This window comes from Chelon labrosus (assembly GCF_963514085.1).
Source record: "Chelon labrosus genome assembly, chromosome: 11".
Taxonomy (NCBI): Eukaryota; Metazoa; Chordata; class Actinopteri; order Mugiliformes; family Mugilidae; genus Chelon; species Chelon labrosus.
This window is the reverse complement of record NC_140344.1, coordinates 16361979-16382946: the sequence shown is the minus strand read 5'-3', so window position 1 is coordinate 16382946 and position 20968 is coordinate 16361979. Positions and strand designations below refer to the sequence as shown.

Genomic DNA, 20968 nt, shown 5'->3' with positions numbered 1-20968 from the left:
CAACAGCGCTCACCGAAGGGGCCCGTACCCCACACGTCAGCTGGAAAGAGGGGAAAGGATGCTGTCCTTCCCTCTGTACCTGGAGCCATACCCTTCTTCTTTCCTTAAATTCTTATATTTCTTTAAAACAAATCTCTTTATCTTATCTCAGTATTATTTTATTTTCTAAAAATGTGCACGTGATATTTTAAATACAGCAAAATATTGTCTCTCATGACATAATGTGGCATCTTAACACATTGTTGTTGGTCTATAAACTACTGTATTGGTTAACAAATATATACTGGTCTACTGTTTTGTAATGGATAGCGTCAATTCCTGGAATTTGGAGTCCAGCAGTAAAAATTAAACCATATCCACATTGCAAGTCTGGTCAAATAAGGAAAAAATAAATTATCCACCAAACGTTATACTGATATTTTGTGAATGGCAAAAGAACAAAGAGATAGGGTCACATCCTCAGTTACATATGGATTGAACAGGATACATATGGGACCTGAGATTTAAGAGAGCAGCAGGATTTTGGGAGTTTGGCATTGCTTGAAAGGGTGCTGGCGTACTGAGTTCAGCCCATAATGCACAAAAAAAAAAAGAAAAAAAAAAGAGAGAGCATATGGAGTCATCCCTGCCACTTAACAATCATAACACTGTGTCTGTGTTGTGACATTGATAACCGCCGTCTTATTAGATTTGCTCTGAGGTATTACATTGCACTGCTAATAGAGCTACATTTGCGCTGCTAATAGCATTACGTTCACAAGAGTATCTCACATCCTCATCAGTGCAAAACACAACAATGGCCCGTCCTGTTCTCTGCGGTTACGCCGACATAAAAGACACAAATGTCCAAGAATATGAACAATATGTCCAAAATAGATTGCATTATCCTGGATTTGTGCGCGTGGAGAGTAAACAAACAACTTAATTTGGAGCCCCCATTCAACTCGAGATGTCTCCAGCTTGAAAACTTGTTGCTGTGGATACAACAAAAATATGTCCTAGACCTTTCACTCATATCATATGATCTTCATCAGGGGATTGGCTTTTTGCCGGTTGCCTAAAGATGATTCAGTTTCTCCACTAAGCCTGTATTGCCAATGTTAAAAGTACAAAAAAAAAAAAAAAATGGAAATTTGAGTATCTGTTATTGCATGACAAGTGGGCAAATTCAATCTGCCAATGATGGTCATGTGGAGGGACTAAAATGTCCAGAACAACTACCACTTGTTCTTGGGGGGATTATTTTGTCAACAAGATACGTGCCCTCATTAGAGCCACAGCAGCCCAAAACAGGGTGAATCACTGAGGGAGCTACGGGTCTTGTTTTTATGTTGTTCTGCCTCTTACTTTTGGGTGTAACACCCCGTGTATGTCTGTTTCTGTTTGTGGGACGCTGGTGCAAAGGTGATGTGCAGGTCCTGTGTAAAAGAACCGACGGAGATGGAAGAAAACATGAGAATAATCACACATGTATGGTAAACAAATTTTTGTCTGCGCCCGTCTTGAAGTTTTACAAAGTTCAAGCCAGCGATGGGTTTTCCAGGTTCCAGTCTGCCGATGACAGAGCCGCTCGTTTTATAGGTACAATGACCCTCTACAGCAGTTTTAAACACATGATATTCATTACAGTGGAGCATCTCTTGAACTGTTAGGGAAAACGGAGCTCGGAAAATTGGAACGGCGCACAACACAGCCCCTTCTCTTCTCTGTGACTTCTCGTTGCCTGGTTTTATTATTATAAATGGCTCCGGTGAACTGAAACAAGAAAGAATAAGTGTTAGCATTGTGCTGTGTTTTAACTCCAGACAGGCCTTTGATGTCAGTTCTCCACAAATGTTCGGACTTATTTAAACGTTTGATCTGCTTTTAACAGGTGGCATTGGTATTGAACTGAATCTGCAGGCAGTACTCTAAGGAAGTCTACAGACTTAATAAGGCTATTGACACATTATTTCCTCTTAGCAGTTTCTCTATTGAAAATCCCCAGTCAGGCATATGGGGACATTGGTGCTTGTGCTACAGCTGCCCATGTTTACCATCCTCCACCTCAGGCTCTTTCCACCGAGAGAAAGATGCTGGCTAGGGTGCAACTCTGCAAATCCCACCTGGATGTGGCATTTGTAATAAACAACCTAGGGGCATGGCTGCCACCCTTTCTTTTCACTCCCAGCGCTCCTCCTCAAGCCCCTTCAATGCCGCTCATAGGTTCCCCGAACAGCCTCTGATTTGTCTCTTGATTAGTGGCTCATAAATTGTGATGTGTTGTTTCCCTGCGTAGCTCCGTGGGTAACATGTTTCATGGCTGTCTGCTGCACGCTCCCTTTCACACACCCATCAGCCTTTACTCTCTCATCACAGCAATAGCACATGAGGGGGAGATATAGTTATTCAGGGAATTATCTGCCTCATTGGTGCCATATCTCATCCCATGCTTTTGTGCCAAATGGCCGTGTTTCCATGGAGCCTGCTTGTGTTTACTGTGACGTGCCATGGCAGGGCCCTTTCTGGTACAGAGGGACTTAGCGCACAGCAGTGGAGGGTATTTCAGTCCCCGTCTGGAGTTTTGGGGCTTACTTCTCCAGCTCTCCCCTCTTCTCCCACCTGCTCTCCTTGCTGTTCCTTCGCTGGGTGCCTGTGTGGCAGCGTGCTGGTGCTCCTGGCCCTGTTCTTAGACAGACAAGGCTAATTGAAAGGGAAGGCTGCTCTCTGCTGATCAGCTCTGACAGCAGTGTCTTGCCAGAGGTGGGTGTGCCACCCCATGCTGAGAGTTTTCACAGCAAAATAACAGTACTGTCGTGAAAAACGCAGGCCGTGCCACGACTACCCAGGCAGCTTGCCAAAAGAGCCAGATGAATTTTGCGGACAGAAGAAAGAGGGGAAACCCACTTTGTCCGCTGTATGACTTCAGGGGAGGAGTGCCAGCGTTTAGTCGAAAAATCTAACAGGCGTTCTCTGGTTTCATTCAGGGTTAGAATTAAATGAAAGCACTTCTTTTTTTTCTTTTTCTTTAAAGCATCAACCAGTGATCGTGTTTCATCGCAGATGTATAGACTCTCATTTGTATTCTGGTCTAATGTTCGACAATGAAGGGCTTTCCCAAGATTAAGTAATCAGTGATCGTCATCCGATTGTCCTCAAAGCACCCCTGATACTAGAACAAGAAGGGGAAACTGAAGGTAACAGAGATAGTAACACTTTTCATGTGCATCAGAATTACAATATATACCTTATGAATGGCTTTTATATATATATATATATATATATATATATATATTTAACACCGCAATTTAGGCATGTGTTTATAGATCATAGAAATATGAAGATTAGCAACTGGCCTTGAAATTACATGACTGAAATAGACATTTTCCCGTACACACCACGTACGCACCATAAATCAGACTATAAGTTAGAGTTCGATTGCCTCAACCCAACAGATCATTTCCATTCGCCTCAGGTTCTTCTTAACTTTTGACGATGTGTCTCAAGTCCGCTCGCAGGACCTTTTCCAACGCCCATATCAGAGGTGCCACCATCCAGAGTGACTTAATGCACCAGGACAGGCTGGGACCCCTCAGCGGGCCCACAGTGGACAGCTGTGATTACAGCTGACAATAATTTATGGTCCCCTCTGATTGAAAAGAGCTGGAGATAGAAGGACTGGTGCGGAGTCAAGGCAGCACCTTAAGATATAAAACTGAGGCCGCAGCTGCTGTCAGAAGCAGGACTCCTGCCAAGCTCTGCAGGCCTTCTGCCCATCGAGACAAACACACGCTTTCGTTTAGATCTCTTTTCTCTTCCTTTGTATTGTCCTTCCTCCTTTTCTTTGCTTGGCCTAAGTCAAGCTCTATATTCTAAACTAAAAATATATAGAAAATTAAATCAAATTTAACTATATCGTAGTAAAACATATCAGCTTGCAAAGGATACAGAGGGGTGGTACAAAAATGCACAAAGTAAAACAATAAGGAGAGGAATTTATACCATAATGTGATATTGAGGAATGCTGTCTGCAATAATGGTGTAAAATGAAAGAGGAACAAGTACTTATCCACCCTGGCTGATCAGGTGTCTCTAGTGTGAGCTTTTCCAGCCATGAGATTACCCCACTAATCCTAACAATAGCACTGTGCAGCTGGTTTGAACAACTATCTGCACCATTGTTTATGTTGTCATCCCCGCTGGATTGTACTCATGAGGAGTAACCACTTTAGTGGATTTGCATTTACTATTTCAATGCCACATCCAGGGATGAGGATCCCTTCCTCTAAAACGATGTCTCTTTGGGGTATTATGTTCTATTTCTAAAAAGAGGCCTTGAAGCGCAGGGAAGGGGGTAGCAAAGCTCTGGTGCAAAATAAAACCGGAATTAGACAATCCCCAGATTGAATTGGCAAAGATTAAAATCAAATCAGACAGGGTGAAATATCAAATACAATTTATGTGAACAGTTTTGTTTTAAACCCAGTTTATATCAAAATTATGGTTTTGCTAAACGGAGAATTAAAGCAATCATACAAAATGAATATAACATTTCATCTTGATTTCAAATCGTCAGCCTACACATACGAGTATTGTGCATTTGTTTGCATTCAGTCAGCTACCTGAAAAAAATAATAATAGCAATTCAATATGAGGATGGAATATGTTTCCTCTCCGTGCACAATGGTTTTTCAAATGCTGATGTGAGCAAGTATGGAATGGAAAGCCCCCAAAATCCAGGGCGCGCTGCTTTCTTGCCTTTAAGAAAGGCTTTTACTTGCATGACGGCATGATTACAGCAGAAGGCAAACATGTATTGACTACAGAATAATAAAAAAACAAACATATTTTTGTCAGATAATACAGTAAAATAACAGTTTAAAGTTTTTTGTGCTGGGACAGTGTCCAGTGCCGTGAATCCGAGCTGGATTAGTGGCAAAGAGAGACACCAGAGAGAGAGAGAGAGAGACTTTACTTTGACATTTGTCCAGTTTGGTAGGTATGTATGTATAGAACACCAGTATAGTCATATTAGCACCATTTGACTTGATACAGACAGTACAGAGACAACATTCAGCCATTTAACATGTTTACATTTAACTTTTACCTTATAATGGACAGTCACTATGCTATTATTCTCCACTTAATGGAGTGAGGTAGTACATATGTTCATATCCTGTAGAAGGTAGTGGGTACTGGAGCCTATGCTAACTGGTGTAAGGCAAGAGGCAGGGTGCAACGTGGCCATGGACACCCACAGATGATTCAGAATCACCACTTTCACCTGACAAGCACGTCTATGTGGACCGTGTGAGAGAAATGGACCACCAGGAGAAAACACACACAGCCAGGCCTCGGCCAGATGACGGGTTAGGTTAAATTCAGCGTGTTTATTATTAACGTATGTTTTCTATTAAGAAGACTTTTTCCAAGTAGCCGAAGTAGCATTGTGTCAAGCTTCTGTATTAACATGAATGATGATAAATCACGAGTTTAAAAGGCAGTAAATTCATTTTAACGAGGTGGTGTGGAAAAGTTTGTCATAGCTTCATTGAGACATGAGCTGTATCTTATACTCGGCGGTTAAGAATCACACGTTCAGTGTGTTTGGAGCGCTTCCTTCTTAATTTCATATAATTGCCCTTTGTCACTGCTGTGGTCATTAATTCCTCTTTCTATCGTGACTGACAATAACAGACTTTGCACTATGTCCCAGAAACACCACGACTATTCATCAACGTGTCACGTCTCTCAAGGGTCTCAGGGGTGTCCATTTAAACAGAGGGGGAAAAAAAAATCTGACTCAAATGTACATACAACACCCTCCGTGACTGTTTCTGATAAACTGAGAAGCAACGCAAACTCCCCAGACAACTAAATCCCTTTATTTGGACCTGTTTAATCGTGCAAGATGATTAATTAATGATAACTAAAATATCCATTATACTATTAGAGAAAAAACAAGGATGCAGAAAGTGAAACGGGGCATTATGGCAGAGTTGCAGTTTTTTTTTTCCCGTGGTTGTTACCGGTTGCTTGATGTTTTATAGCTCACAGAAGGCTGACACTATCAGACTCGCTATCTCTTTTTCCTCTCTCGTCTCTCTCTCTTTCTCCTCTCTCTCTACCCCTCCGCCTCCCTCGCTCACATTCACTCTCTGCCACCTGCACACACTCACATACGCACACTTCGATGACATAAAAAGACTGCTTTCTGATGAATAAATTTGTATATTTTAGAACCTATCCCCGTTTCAGCAAGTATTCTCTAGAGGCCCTGCCTTCTTCTCTCCTGAGTTCCCCTGCAACCCAGTGGAGTCATTAGTCTGCTTGCTGTGTTGAACTCTTTAATCATCTGTGTGTTACATAAAAAGAGGACTATTCCTCAGTGACACACAACGGCATGCTCAGCTTGGTCGGGGCTTGCTTTGATGTGTATAGGCTGTTGTGTTGTGTCTGCACTATAGGCTTCTTCAGGCTCAGTTTTTCCATGTCTCTGTGGAGGTGAGATAAGATGTCAGTCTTCCTCTTGTTGGAGTAAAGATGGGGCTGCAGCTGTATAGTTTGTTGCTAAATAAGAGCACTGGGCCTTTGTAGACATACATACTACTACAGCGTAGTCTCAGGTTTGTCCCTGTGCTTATAGTTCCTGGATCATGCCAACTGTTCCTGTGTGATGATCACATGAGGGAACTACTGCATTCGCACATAGTTTATTGCATAAAGCTGTTAAGTTGTCCCCCCCACAAACCATATTTACAAGTGTTGTAGCAAAACTGCTAAAAACTCATGTTTTAGTTCTTCACCCTTGCAACATACTCGAGCACACCCACATGCACATACAGTATACAGTGCATGCGGCATCGGTGATCCGCAGGGACGAAGGCAGGCGCCTACTGCCATGGTATCAGGTTGCAGGTCTGTCAGACACAATGGTGAGGAGTTGCCCTGGGGCTCGACCTGAGAGGGCAGAACAATGGAGCCGCAGTGCAGAAGGAGCAGCAGAGGGCATGCCGAGCCGATCTGTCAGCCTGGCAGAGCTGCGAGGTCCACTCCGGCCTCAGACCTTCTCCTTGCACATACAATGGAGGGTGGGAGGTCAAGAGCATGAGGAAATGGTGGGGAATTCCCAGCATACTATAATAAAATGGAGTCCTCTATTTTAGAGACTTTAGGAATAGGACACAGTTGGGCTACACCCTGAATACATCATAACAACAATTGCACTGAAGTCATTTCAGTGGGTCAGCGTGCAGCTGCAGATAATTAATTTATGGGTCAGTGGTCACTGCTCATTACTTTTGCATAAAAGTAAATGGCTTGTCAGCCTGACAGCTGAACTTGCACCAAGAGACTAACACCACGCCGTCTTCATGGCTTTCAGAACGTGTTACTGCACAAGCTGGTTAGATACATGTCATGCTGAAAAGGCAAGAATATGACTCACTGTTTGAATTATACTGGAATAATGTGAAGTATGTTGTGGTGTGCATCAAAGCAGGCCGTCCAATACGCCGAAAAATAAAATTGAATCACACCAAGGCGTGACATCCTATAATGCTGAATGTGCCTGATCTCTTACACGATTTAAATTGGAGAGGGATATCACTTTAAACCAATTTTGCCCAAGTTCATACAGCGCAGCTATGATATCTCCATTTCCTCCTTTTTATCTGCCGTGCACATGTACACTGCCCCAATCTGTTCAGCGGGGCTAAGCGTTTAGTTGGCGCTGTGTACAAACCGAGGTCCTGAAGACTGCTGCCCTCAGAGTGGTGACTAAGGGGGCGAGTGAAAGCCAGATTTTGTAAAAGCTCTTAATAAGGCACAGTGTGATATATAAGCCCGCAGGCGGCAAAGCTCTGTGTGCAAACACTTCAGCCAGTCGTGTGATAGGGCAATCTGTGTATGGAGCATTGAATGGCCTAACAACTCTGTTATTTCACACGCGACCCTATTTGGCCTCTCTGATATCTTTAATTTGGGAGCTGAATTCGATATAGTGGTGCAAATATTTGCCTGGGCACATTAACTCTGTTTGCCTGGTATGTTACGATAAACAAACCGCAATGGTGTACCGAATGTAATAAATGTTAAACAGTGCTTGCAATTATATACTCTACATATCTGGCCCTCTACACTGAAAGCATGCTTTGTGCACTCGAGCCCTATTTTGACAGATCGTTATTCCCCTTCCTGACCACCTAAGGTCACATTCAGAAATTAACTGTTTATGAGATGCCTAGGGTAGTCGGCAAATTTGAGCCCAGTGCAAAGAAGACCTGTTTTGTTTTTTTTTTTAACGTGAAATGTTCACAGTTTCAGGGGGCAAAAGCACACATTGAAATGCACAGAGAAAATACCAGCTTCATGCAAATCTTTGATGCCTTAAATGGAATATGTACTGTATAACCAATAAGTTGCTTAAAGCGTTGCCTGTTAATCTCTTTTCTGAATACCCCCCTTTTTTTTAAATTCAGATATTCAGTTATGAATAGACTTTTCCTTCTGGCTCTTACAGATGTCTTGGGAACGCTATTATTTGAGATGTTTCATTAACCTCACCTTTCCTGAAAATAATGGGCAATGGGTTGATCAAAAAAAAATAAATAAAAAAATTAATAAAGGCTTGATTAAACGTGCAGGTCATAACAAGCTCAGTCTTTTATGCGTCTTGGATTTTTTTCCTTCTTCGCCTCTCCCTTTGTATAAACGCCATTTCTCCCTACTGCAGTATCGTATATTATTTCCATTACGTCCACAAGTCTGCAGTAAATTATAGAACTGAAGTTTTCGTGTTATTGACATTTGCTTCAAGATATCAAACTGAGAGCGAAGTGGGAAAATCATAGAGAGCATTTAATCTCACTTGCAAGTATAAACATTTGATTCAGAAGGGATGCACTCGTGTAGCTCATGCTCCTGAACTAAGGCATCTGCCTAATGCATGCAATGTAATGTGATGTCTGCAAAGATTTTTTATTTTTTTTTCATGAGTTTTAAGTAAAAGAAATTCAACTGATCACCCTCAAAGAAGATCCTGGATTTAAAACTTTGCCTGCTGTGATTAATTACCTCAAATTCAGCCTCCGAACGGAAGCAGAGAGCGTGAGCGATCAGTAGAAAGTGGGGCATCGGGAGTCAGCTGTATTTGGATTATAAGTCAACATGCTTTTAGCTGTGCTACCTGCTGAATCAGCTGCTTCTCTGTAAGGATAGTGAATGATCTTAATCCTGTATATCCAGGTAACCTTCTTTGCAGGAGGACGAGTGCAAGAATAAAGCAGTACAGTATTGTAGGTTTTCCACTCCTTCGTGTCTTTTGCAGATATTGGCATGCAACAGCTGCCGCGGCAAGCAAGGGGGCCATATTTTTAGAGTTGCATCTTGCATCTTTTTGCGTGAGAATAAATGTTCTTCCCGGAGTTTCTCTTACTTCTGGATAGTTGTTCTGAAGTAAGCTTTTCTCTGGATGGTGACAGCTCGCAGCACTGGTGTGAGAGGAGGAGAAGACAAAGCACTCTCTACTCTGAGGCTGTGTGTGATTAATGACAGAGGTGTGTGTTGCAGTGGGCACCCTCGGAGCAGCTACAGATCAGTCTTCCTGTAAGACAAATCTGACACTCACCAACCCACCGCCCCACCTGCTACCCCCTCACCACCATCAAACCCTCAGCTCCTCACAGCCAAGTGCACCCAGCACGACATTGCGCTCATAAATCATCCTAAACAAAGCATGTTTAATCTGTGACGCGCAGGCCTGACACGCAAATTTATTACCTGTTGTAGGAAAACTGCATGTGTCCCACCGAGTCAAGCCTCTGTTTACCTTTGAGAAACCAGTAGAATACTGGAAAGACAAAGTCTGCAACAAAGAAAGCTGATGATGGCAATGTCTTTTAGGCTGAATTCAGGAGACAAAGCCTCGCTTTAGTCAACCGTCGCGCTGCCTTTTCACGGCGGATGACATGCTTGCACGACTTTCTCGACTGCACTTGCCAGAGAGATTTAGGGATTTTTCTCAAGCACATTTGTAAAACATGAATACCAAATTATCTCTTGTGGATTAGAGTTGGATAGCTTGCTCTATGCCTGGTGTGAGTCATAATGCTTAGCGGGAATGGGACACCTACTACCTACAATTGCATGATAGGGTATGTTTAGAAATCGAGTGTGCGGTGTAATACAGCATTGTGTGGGTATGTGTGTGTTCAAAGGTAGCAGTGTAGTCAGTGTTGGGAGGGTTGCTTTTAAATTCACTACAGTTTATAGAATACGTGCCCTTAAATGTCATTTGTTAAATGTGTTTGAAACACTTTGAACACTGCCTTCATTATTATTCTATGTAGCATTGTTAATGCATGTGGCATTCAAATAATACAGCTCCCTTGGCTGAACCCAGGAGTTACTCTGATGGCGGCGTTTTATTTGGCAGAAAGGATGAGGAAGTTCTCCTTGACCGTTTATTATCCAAGTCACTATGAAAATATGATGGAAGGGGGTTTTTTGCTGCCTTGCAACAAATCCTTAAAAACATTTTTTTTTTCACCCACTCTGATTTCCCACGACCTGAAATGGATGAAAAGATACCAAAAGGTTGTCTTTCTCAAAGGCTTGTTTTGAATCTTCCAGAAATGCACTGGATAGAAACAAGAGAAAGGAAAAGTCTCGCCACTTATGGTGGACCACATTGGGAAATACTTACTGCAGTCAGCTATGCAACTATGCGTAGGATGTCTGACAATTCAAAACTTAATTTAACAAGTCAAGAAGGTCATAGATTAAACCATGAAACTATTAAAGTCTACTGGAAAAACAACACCCGCCCACAAAAAGTCGCATAAGTGTCATCATCGTAACTTCTCTCTTCATAACTTCTCTCTTCACCAGCTACCTCTATCCCCTGAAGTGGTGATTTTCACCTCTTTTAACGGAAACCGCCGAAGTGATGATCATGTTGGTACATCCTGCGAGACGAGGGATGAAGCCTAATTCGACGAGCGGCTTCACACAAAAGTAAAAAGCAAAACTACGCGTTAAAGTGCCAAACATCCAAAGTGTAATTCATGGAGCAGTGCGAATGGGATCAACAAAAATTATTCCTGTCTTGCCACTGACTACCGTATGTTTTTTTTTATTCTCAACAAAAGTTCCCACGGTGTGCACTGAACGGGGCGTGACTTTGACTCTTTATGGCCCATAAATAAAGTACACGCATGTTGTAACTTATAAATTGTGAGATAGGAAAGTGGAAAATAGCTCACTAGGTAGGTAAACCTATTTATCTATCTTACCTACCTATCTATTTGTACATTTGACAGTGAATGTAATGCAAACCAAAATAGTAATCATTTTGTGCTCTATTAATTTTTTACAATGTAAGTTTATTTTGATCTTTAAATGGCAACTGCAACTAAAAATAAATCCTTCGTTATGCATAATTGCTTCAGAAAAATGTGTGTGGCAGCAATTCAGGAAAAACAATACGATAATGATAACAATACAGTTTCAAATATATATATATATTTTTGAATCAGTTAAAAAATGATGTTGTCAAACAAAAAGCAAAGCGGATAACTCTGCCTTGCCTAAATGCTGCCTACTCGTACAGCATGGTAACAGTGCGTTCATATCTGCTAAGGTTTCTTTCTATACAGTCTGACAAACTGAATTACATTAGCCCGGTGTGTCACGGAAACTAAAATGCCAACGAGAACTGGTGGGCAGAAATTAGAGTGGTTTCACCCACACATTCCCTCCCGCAGACGCTCTTGATCCAGCTCGTCCTCAACATGTCTTTTCACTGGAGGTGTTGGGAAGGAGAAGTGATGGCACCTGCTCACTGGCTTTGGCAATGTCAGGAGCTCACACGTACACAGACACGCTTACACACGTTTTTGCTTATGATGCAATCATCATGTCAGGAAACCTGTGAAATCGGCCAACAGCCGAGCGCCTAAGTACGACATGTTACTCGCGTAGCATCAATGATTTCTTCTCCAAAAAAAACATGAAAGCGCATCCAAATGTTGATGTTTTTCTTCCTCTGATAAATGCGACCACAGAAATACGTATAAAAAAACACAAATTAGAGAAGTGTCTTGTTCCATTTAACTTTCAGGAATGAAAATACATGTATGTTTGCAAGCATGACATTTCCTAACATCATTGCCAACTTATGACACTGTGAATTATTGGGGCCGTTCCCTGTGATTAATTAAATACCACGTGAAATTGGGGACAAAATGAATGATGGTAAGAGCAGTTTAATTCCTGACCTTGTTAAATTTTTAATAAGCTCAGTGCGACGGAGGCTCCGTTTTATAAATGGAGCTATAGACTCGTGTGAATATTGCAGATAATTAACGAACTTGTGTTATTATCTGGATCTCTGTACATTTGCGGGGAAGAAAAAGGGGGCCCATCGAGCAAACAAGACAGGATGGATGATTGGGCTACTCCCCCTTGCCGTTGATAAGCACTCCGTAGCCTGATAAACAGAGACGAATACATTAGGGATCCCCAGAGAGTGGCAATCTCAAGAGGGATCATCAGCTCATCATAGGGACCTTTGTGTGCTGTCGTTCTCTGCCTCGGGAAGAGCACAGGCGCTTCTGCAAGAGAGTCAAAGTTGTGCAGAAGTGAGACGTAAAAAGAGTGAAAACTCTTCCGAAGTCATACCTGCCATTAAATCTGTTTAGCTGATTAGCTGCACGAAACATATTCAAACTGTAGTTGACCATTAAACCCAACCGGGCAATTTTCTCTTGTCCCGCATTCCATGGAGCGCCCATGGCTCCGTGTTCCTCATCGAACTTGTACCACTGCTGTCACTCCTTCACATTAGGAGCTTGCGTGCTATTTCGGAGCTTGAATGCCTCGGTTACTTTTAATTACATCGGGTAATGAGAGAAGACTTTCAGACTTGTGAGACATGGGGTATTTTTAGATCCTTGATCCTGATTGTCTAACACGTTGCTGTGGTTCGAGTCAGATGAAGCGTTGTTGGAAACTTTTGCACCATCAGTACCACTTTAAAATCCTTCTGGAGGGGAGCTGTGGTGATTTTAAGCCAGAAACTAAATAAATCCACACTTTACCAAACACTAAAAACCTTGCTGGATTTAAATACTTCAGTGTTACATGCACATTTGTGTCAGAAACTTATTTGACGGTTATGCAACTACTGGGTGCTGTAGTGGGTAACTTTATATATCTGTTGCTGTTATCTAAAAAGTTAGCGAGCTCCGGTGTGGCATTTGCTGGCAGCGTTTGTCCCATGACTGGACGCGTCGTGTGCAGCGAGCGGATAGGTGAGAGGCGTTGAGGGCTTCTCAGAAAGGTTGTTTTAATGAGCCTCAGATAATGAAATGTTATTTCACAGCTCGCCGGTCAGATAGCTGTCGCCGAAAATGGTGTGACTCAGTGATCTATTTGCGCCTTTCTCATCTGCAAAGTAAACATCTATTTCTTCCCTCTCTATCGTACTGTAGATCAAACTTGACTTGTATATCCTAATAAAGCTTGCCACATGCATTTTTTAATTGGAGGGAAAGAGTGTCTGGGTCTATTTGTGGTCTGGTGCAATGTTGGAAATGCCAGCTGTCTGCATCAAAGCCCTGCTGGAACAGACCATTATTTGGCGCGACCCTGCAGCTGGTTGAAATGCATCACTTACTATGTCGTACGTGTAAGATTCCCCTCTTAATTTACAAAAGTACTGCACATGAATATTTCATGGCTTTTTTAGCATTTTTCTCTAAATCAGTTTTCTGTTTTGTTCCAGACTGACTTTTTAAATTTCTTTTCAGGCTGAGAGTGGAGGGAAAAAATCTTCAACACCTTCTGGAGTTATGACTGACAGCTGTGGCTGGTCCAGAGAGCTCAGAGCCAAGCCCCATCACATAACACATGCCCGACATGTCTATGTCCATCTGGGGTCCTACCCTTCAAACCGCTGCCCCCCTTGCTCTCTGCCGGCAGAGAGACCAAGGGACTAGAGGAGGAACAGGGTGTGAAGACGGGCCTCTTAGGGCTCGGAGTGAAGCATCCAAAGCCAGCTGGTCTGGCTTTGAGGTAAATCAATGGGCAGGGTGACGCAAAAGCGGCAGAAAGAAGAGGAAGAGTCGTAGAAAGAACAAAAAGAAGAGATAAAGAAAGTCAATACGTGGAGGCGGAGACTGGAAAAGGAGGTTCTGCGGAGGCGTTTGGGCAACAACAGGTGAGAGACAGGTATCACCAAGAGGATTATGACTCATCACACGTCATGTGGAACAAAATGTGAAGCTGAACTCAGGTCAAGTTTGATTCCAGGTTTTACATTGAGTAATACAGATTTCATTTTTGCACAATTTCGTGGATTTGAGATACGATCTTGCCACACATAATGTGTCATATTTTAGTCGACTGCATCATGTTCCGGTGAAACTTAACGAGCTGATGCAAATCAGTACCGTGGCGTTTTTTTTTTTGTTTTTTGTTTTTTGATTGTTCTTTTTTTGTTGCTGTTACTGGCATCACTTTAGGAAGATGGGAGGGGGTGTATGTTGTCACAAAGCGCTGCTGAGAAGATACTCTGACCAACTTGCAAACTGTTGACAGCCTGAACTCATGTAGAACGACTACACAGCAGAAACTATGCTGACTGAAAACACAAAGAAAACGGGTGGGAAAACTTTCAGTCTAATGTTGTTGCGCACTGATAAACAAAAATGTGTGAGATAACATAACAACTACAGTCATAATTCTGTTGCTTTTAGTATAGTTTTCACATTATACTTCTTTTACATATGAAAATATCACAAATATTGTTTCAGTTACAGACCGCATACTTTCAGAAGGCAGAAAATCATTCATACATTTCGGTTAATTGTTAAATAGTAAAAGTGAGCGGATGCTGAGTTTTAGAAACACAGACAGTCTGCAGATTATTTTTGGACATTTAGACAAATGTGACCGTGCATTAGTAGCTGGGGCAGCGAAATCAGTTAGATGAAAGGTCTTTATTGTAAAAAAAAAACGACTCTAGGTGCGAAATGTTTTTGACATTGAACGCAATTTGCATTAATGGCCCCTACGAATTAGTGCTTTGATTGAAAATGTGCCTCTATTTTCCCAATGCAAACTTGCTAATATTCTTATGTGGCACAGAATAATACATAATAAATTTAAAAATAAATAAAACCAACAACAAGAAAAGACAATCAAATACAGTAGATACCGCACAAACAAGCAACAAAATTGCATATTCCATTATGAGTAATGGTACAATATAAAGTACAGGTGTGCGTAAGACGCAGGTGGGAGGACGGTATAAATCAAGGATACAGTAGCTGATGTTAATATTAGTGCAACAAAAAAGTGTTTAGGAATTCAGTCATTTTGAATGAGTATGTTGCACACTGTAATTTATAGTTGGAAAGTGCAGTTATCCTTGACAAACAAAGATTTGCATGGATAAAACATCCATTTAATCTCCATTGATGTGTTAAAATCTACCATAATACTGTTTTTGTAGCAATATATTTGCAAGATTACTGCATGCTTTTTTAATTATTATTATTTTTTTTGCTATAAACTGTGGCATAAGAACAATTTAACCTTAATAAATGCTTGGGTTGGTAATATAGCATCCATTTGGTGTGGGCATTCAGTGTTACTAAGGACAGATGACTCCTTGGCCGCGAGGAATCAGGAGGGACGAGGAAGACTAGACACAGCCCTTGCTTTAAGGACCGGGACTATCTGTTGAGAAAGGTAGCACAGCACACTGGGGACCAACGCTATACGAGACAAATACAAATGATCCTACGCACAGCACCAGAAGCAGCAGCCATACTTTGCGAGAGAGAGCCATTTTCCTTCATTAGTTTTAAGTTATTAGAGCATGCTGTGTAATAAAATCAAATAGCACTTTACTGGGGCAGTGGTGGCATCCAGTCACTGGTTCTGTTTGCAGAGAAATCTGACTTCTCTGACTGCTTTCTCTAAAGCATGCACGAGGCACGAGCCCATTAAAACTTTGAGCGAGTCTGTCTTGTGGGTCTCTGCAGTCTAAACAGTCAAATGGTTCTTGTAAGAAATTAACGACGTATAAAACCCGTCAACAAACAATGCAGTCATGTGATGTAGAAGCAGTCATTCACATCACATGCGTTTACTATTAGATAATAAGTAGCCTCATGTGTGAACACTTGGGCAACTTGTGTAAGTCCTCTAAGCCTCATACAACATCGAGCAAACATGGCACGCGAACTGTGACAGAAGCAGAGGATGTGGATCTGTTACTTAAGAGCGGCGAAACCACCAGTGAAGATTAAATTATGTAGCATGAGAAATGTAGAAGATGGTGGATGCAAAATAACCCCATGCCAGTGTTATACTTTAACAGATTATATCATTTTATAGCAAATTTACACACACTTTCCAGTTCTTTAGGTTTAGTAGTGGAGGCAAACGCATTCTGTAACAGTCCTGCACTAAATTCATAATTATATTGAAAGGCGGTGATTCCACTGTAAGATCATTTTTGGAAAAAAGTAGTTTGTGGTGCTGTTTAGCTGGATTGAGTTAACAAAAGTGTAACATAAAGCACTATGACAGTCATGAATGGGGATTTAGTGCAGGACGGTTATAATAGAATGACTTTGAGTTTTCACCAGTGTACCTAATGAACTGGCAAGTGAGCGTACGCAAGGAGCATAATGATGCATGTGAAAGTGGAGCTCATCTTAACTTTGTTGTACATGTTAGATAGGGCAACATTTACGACAACTGTAAAAAATGCAATATTGTTTGAAATAATTAAAGTTTTCAAACTGAAGGAAAACCCCTGCTTCTTTGAGACTGATTTCAAGTTCTGGCCTGAGCAACAGGCAGCCTATAGTTGGTTTATACTGCTACTTTTAACTGTAATAGACTGTGCGGACGTGTATATTTACACCAGTAACAAGTCTGGTCAACTGTTTCTAATCTCCATTATATTAAACGCATTTAATTGCAAGAGAAGTCGATAATTGTGCTCTATTTTCCATATCGCACCTGCCTCCAAATACCGGTTTAAATAAATAAATAAATAAATAAGAGCAGCCGGGCGGGCCGTCAGTCACCACTCCTCCTCTGAGCCTGCAAATACACGTGACACTCCCACATGCGAGTCGCCCGGGGTGCCGCCCTCCTCCTCCTCCGCTGATTGGCCGCTCGGCAGGCGCTGCGGCTCCTGATTGGCCGGCGGCAGCGCCGCTCAAACCGAATTCCATTACTGTTGTCTTAGAGATATGACGTCAAACGTAGTATCTAATGCTGTGAGCAGTTTGGGAAAGTATTTGTTCAACTCTGGAGTGTGTGTGTGTGTGTGTGTGTGTGTGGGAGGAAACACAAGTGTCTTACTCTTATTATTTCATCTGCTCACTCTTACTATTTGTCAGTTCAGTTCATTTCAGTTCAGTGTTTACTGTAAATGCCTCGCCCTCATGGCTGCCTCGGGGGGGGGGGGGGGGGGGGTTGTTATTATAGCGACAGGAATAATATTGGTAACATATCAGTGAATCTGTAGTTCGTAGAAAACGCTTGTTTTCCTTGAACTTGGATTCGCTTTCATTTGCTTTTTTATTTAATAGTAAATATCCAAGCTTTAGGAACAAAACAGAGACTTTTCATAGTTGTAATAAATGTTTTGACTTCGTGTGTGTGTGTGTGAGAGAGAGAGAGAGAGAGAGGAGAAAGGGAGAGAGCGAGAGGGAGGGAGAGGCAGTTCGTCAGATAAGGGGAGGAGTCTCTCACTGACAAGAGGGAGACTGGCTTTTCTGAGTTTGTCAGCTCCCCCTAAAATAGCAGTCAGCGTGTAAATGTGAACTGAAATTACGTTTATCCACTGGAGTCACCGATATAGAGTGTCTATATACAGCGACTGACTTGGGAGTAAAGGTGAGTAACGGAAATAGAAACAATGTTGCGGAGTGTGGCAGCGATACTGTAGCTACAGTGGGTGAGAGTAGAAAAGCGCAAGAGGGAGACGTAGAGTGGATTTGGGAGACATTAGGAGACATCTATCTGTCTTCTCCCGGGTACTTGCGGCACTTGAGACCACGCAGAAGTCGTCTAACATCGGGAAAAGGCGGCGATGATCGGTCAGCTTCCCATGCGTAAAAAATGCCCAAATGGCGCAGGTTAACGGGTGCCGTCAGGCGCGCGCAATGTCGCTAATTCTGAGAAAGTTTTCTCTTTTTTTTTTTTTTTTTTTTTTTTTTTTTTTAATCGTAGTGAGTTGGGCTGTAGCTTCTGTAAGATGGTCAGATTTTTTTTGCGAGTTGCTGTTCTTAAAAAAAAATATTTAAAAAACTCCCACGGAGTTTGTCATTATGTTCCAGCGTGTGAAATCCTAAGCTGCACTTTGTAAAACAGGCGCATCGTTTGGGCAAAATAGTAATCAATGTGTACATAATAACACCACTGAGCCATCTCCTTAGCTACAGCAGGCCGGCTCACACAGCGACAGTATCTAATAGAAGTTGTCCAACTACAAATTATATGTTTCAACGTAATACAGCTTCTAAACACTCCCTTTCACTTAAAAAAGTGTAAATAATCCTTATGCGTTTTTTAAACTGTATCCATGTATGTAATGTTAAAGAGGAGATAAAGTGATTTTCCAAGTGTGTGTTGCATGGTAGAAGATCCTTAACTGAGTCGGGTGCCTTTAAACGTCCTTCAAATGATGTAAAACACACTATATCTTGAAATGATTTAAAATAGAAGAAGCCGGGGTTAATGATTGGCTAGAGCTGAAATGCACTCAGCTAAAGCGTGCCCAGACGAATTAAATAACGTAACATGTTTTGCAGGTACACTTTGTGTTGGCAGACTTCTCACCATATAGGAAGGCTGGTACATTTAGTTAAATAAAGAGGCAGGGCGACGGGGCAGTGCAGACTCAACATTAGCTCTGTGTGCGCTGTTTAAGAGCAGAAGTTTGCAAGAGAGAGAGAGAGAGAGAGGATCTTTGCTGTCTGGTGGTCCTTTGAATCTCTGGCACTCCGGTGACCTTAACCCCTGGCCAGAGTGGGAAATGGCCAACAGTAACCTGACCTTCTCAAATGTTTGTACCCTGCATAAGTCATTACTATTACTGAAGGAGTAGTTGTTCTTTTCAGCTTGAACAGATAATACTGCATGCAATTTCCCTTTTTACTCATTTTACAGTCGTTATATGAATGTATAAAGACATTTGTTTGTTTGACACGTACTGACTTGTAAAGTTTTCTTATGTGTTATTGTATGGATGTGTATTAGTGTCCTTAAAAGCTGCGGCGGTGCATTGTTTACCTTCACATAGTGAAAAATGATTACTTTGCCTCAACGGTAGCAGTAAATATTTTACAGCTTACAGTATGTTCCCCACTTATCGGGTCGAGCCAATGACAAATTTTATTGTAAAAGTAATTCTTCAGGGGGCACGAGTAGTTGCTGCACTATTAAAGCATCCTTGTATTTTTCACTGTCCTTTTTTATGTTGTTGCTATTCGAACGGCCGTGCCGCGTTATACCTTACCAGCTGGTTTCCAGTGATTTCTAAAGCAAAGCATTAAAGCACCCTCCAATCTGCAGTCATTAGCTTCTGTGCTGCCCCAGGCCTCGCCAGTAATGGGCCTTGTTGCTCATGATCCACCTCACGTGAGCTCTTATGTCTAATGTGTGGATGAGGGATTCTTTTCATCGCGCTGGAATGAATCTCATTTTAACAATTTATGTCATATATTAGTCAGGAGTGAGTGAATATGAAGGCGCAGACAGAGCCATCATAAATGTCTTCATCTCGCGTGCTTTGAACTGTTGCTCTAACCTCAGAGACCCCAAATGTTCGGTTTCCTCCTTTACACAAACAGACGGAAAGGTCTGACAATACGACTATTAGATTCTGCCCTGTGTCATTTAATCAAGCATAGGGTGATTTAGTGTTGCGTGATAGATGGCCGATACTCCACACTGTTTATTGAGCGTTTTAGCCTTGTTACATGTTGTGTTTGCGTGCCCCTTGCATGTCTCTGTGAATGTGCGTGAGCGCGTGCTGGCGTCTTAGCACAAGTTCTCAGTGGAAAGGGAGAAATGAGAGGTGGCGATGGTGCGAGGAATGGGCAGCTGCAGCATCTCTTACTGCACTCCTCATCCCACTTCAATCTCAGAGTCTCAGCTTCTCCTTCCAGGAGAAATGTGGAGTGTGTGGGCGAGTCGGATCCGCAATTAACGCTGGTTGTCAGAAAGAGAATGCTGGCGTTTACGCGATGCCTCTGAATCACTGAGTGAAAGTCTTTCTCCTCCACTCTCCTCCTCCCAGGACATTTTTTTTTTCCCAAGGAGGACAAAACACCAGAGAGCTGAAAGCCAAGGATGCACTGAATGAAAAATAAGAGATAGAAGCAGAACACTTTTGGTCCAGTAAAGCGGATAGTGTGTCTCTGATTGTGTGGTAAGCCAAAATATTCCATTACACCGCAGATTTAGTAAGAAAGTAGCAATACTTATGGATATTGCAGTACCATAGAGTACCATATGATTGTTATTTTTAAATCTTTTGCGTGATTGTGAATCCATTTTCTTTTTAAAAATCCAATCAGATGTTATTTTGTGAAACACTCAAGTGGTGTCTATACAGAGCTAGCTGCTGTGTGTGCACTCTACATTTAGCAGGTGTGCAGATGTGTTTTCTGGAAAAAAGTTAGAACGTACCAAATTTAGGACTTTGGGTCGGCTTTGTGAACCTGGCAAACTCTTCTCAGTTGTTTTTCTCTAAAATATTAGTACTATTTTATATATTTTTTTATAGATAAAAAAAAACCCTCAGATGCATGGTAACTCCCCGTGCCACAGTGTAACTATTAAGCCTCCTCTTTGTCGAACTCAAGCATCTTAGCAACATGATTCATTGTTTATTGGAGCTCCATCATCAATATGGAGATTCCAGCGTTCCCCTGTGAGACCTGGAGGTTGCATG

At 41.9% G+C, this 20968-nt stretch overlaps 1 protein-coding gene across 7 annotated transcripts in view; it reads left to right on the top strand.

The window, feature by feature from the left end:
* The first annotated feature begins 13898 nt into the window (after positions 1 to 13898).
* mef2aa (myocyte enhancer factor 2aa) overlaps positions 13899 to 20968 on the top strand; it is a 57701-nt gene continuing 50631 nt past the window's right edge. For 2 of the 7 annotated variants that reach the window (XM_084556046.1, XM_084556052.1), the window contains exon 1: positions 17726 to 17904. The gene's annotated coding sequence lies outside the window, so the exon portion shown is untranslated. Of the gene's footprint in view, positions 14201 to 17725; positions 17905 to 20311; positions 20444 to 20968 lie in introns of those variants that run through there. The other 5 variants (XM_084556050.1, XM_084556049.1, XM_084556047.1 and 2 more) reach the window with 4 other exon arrangements.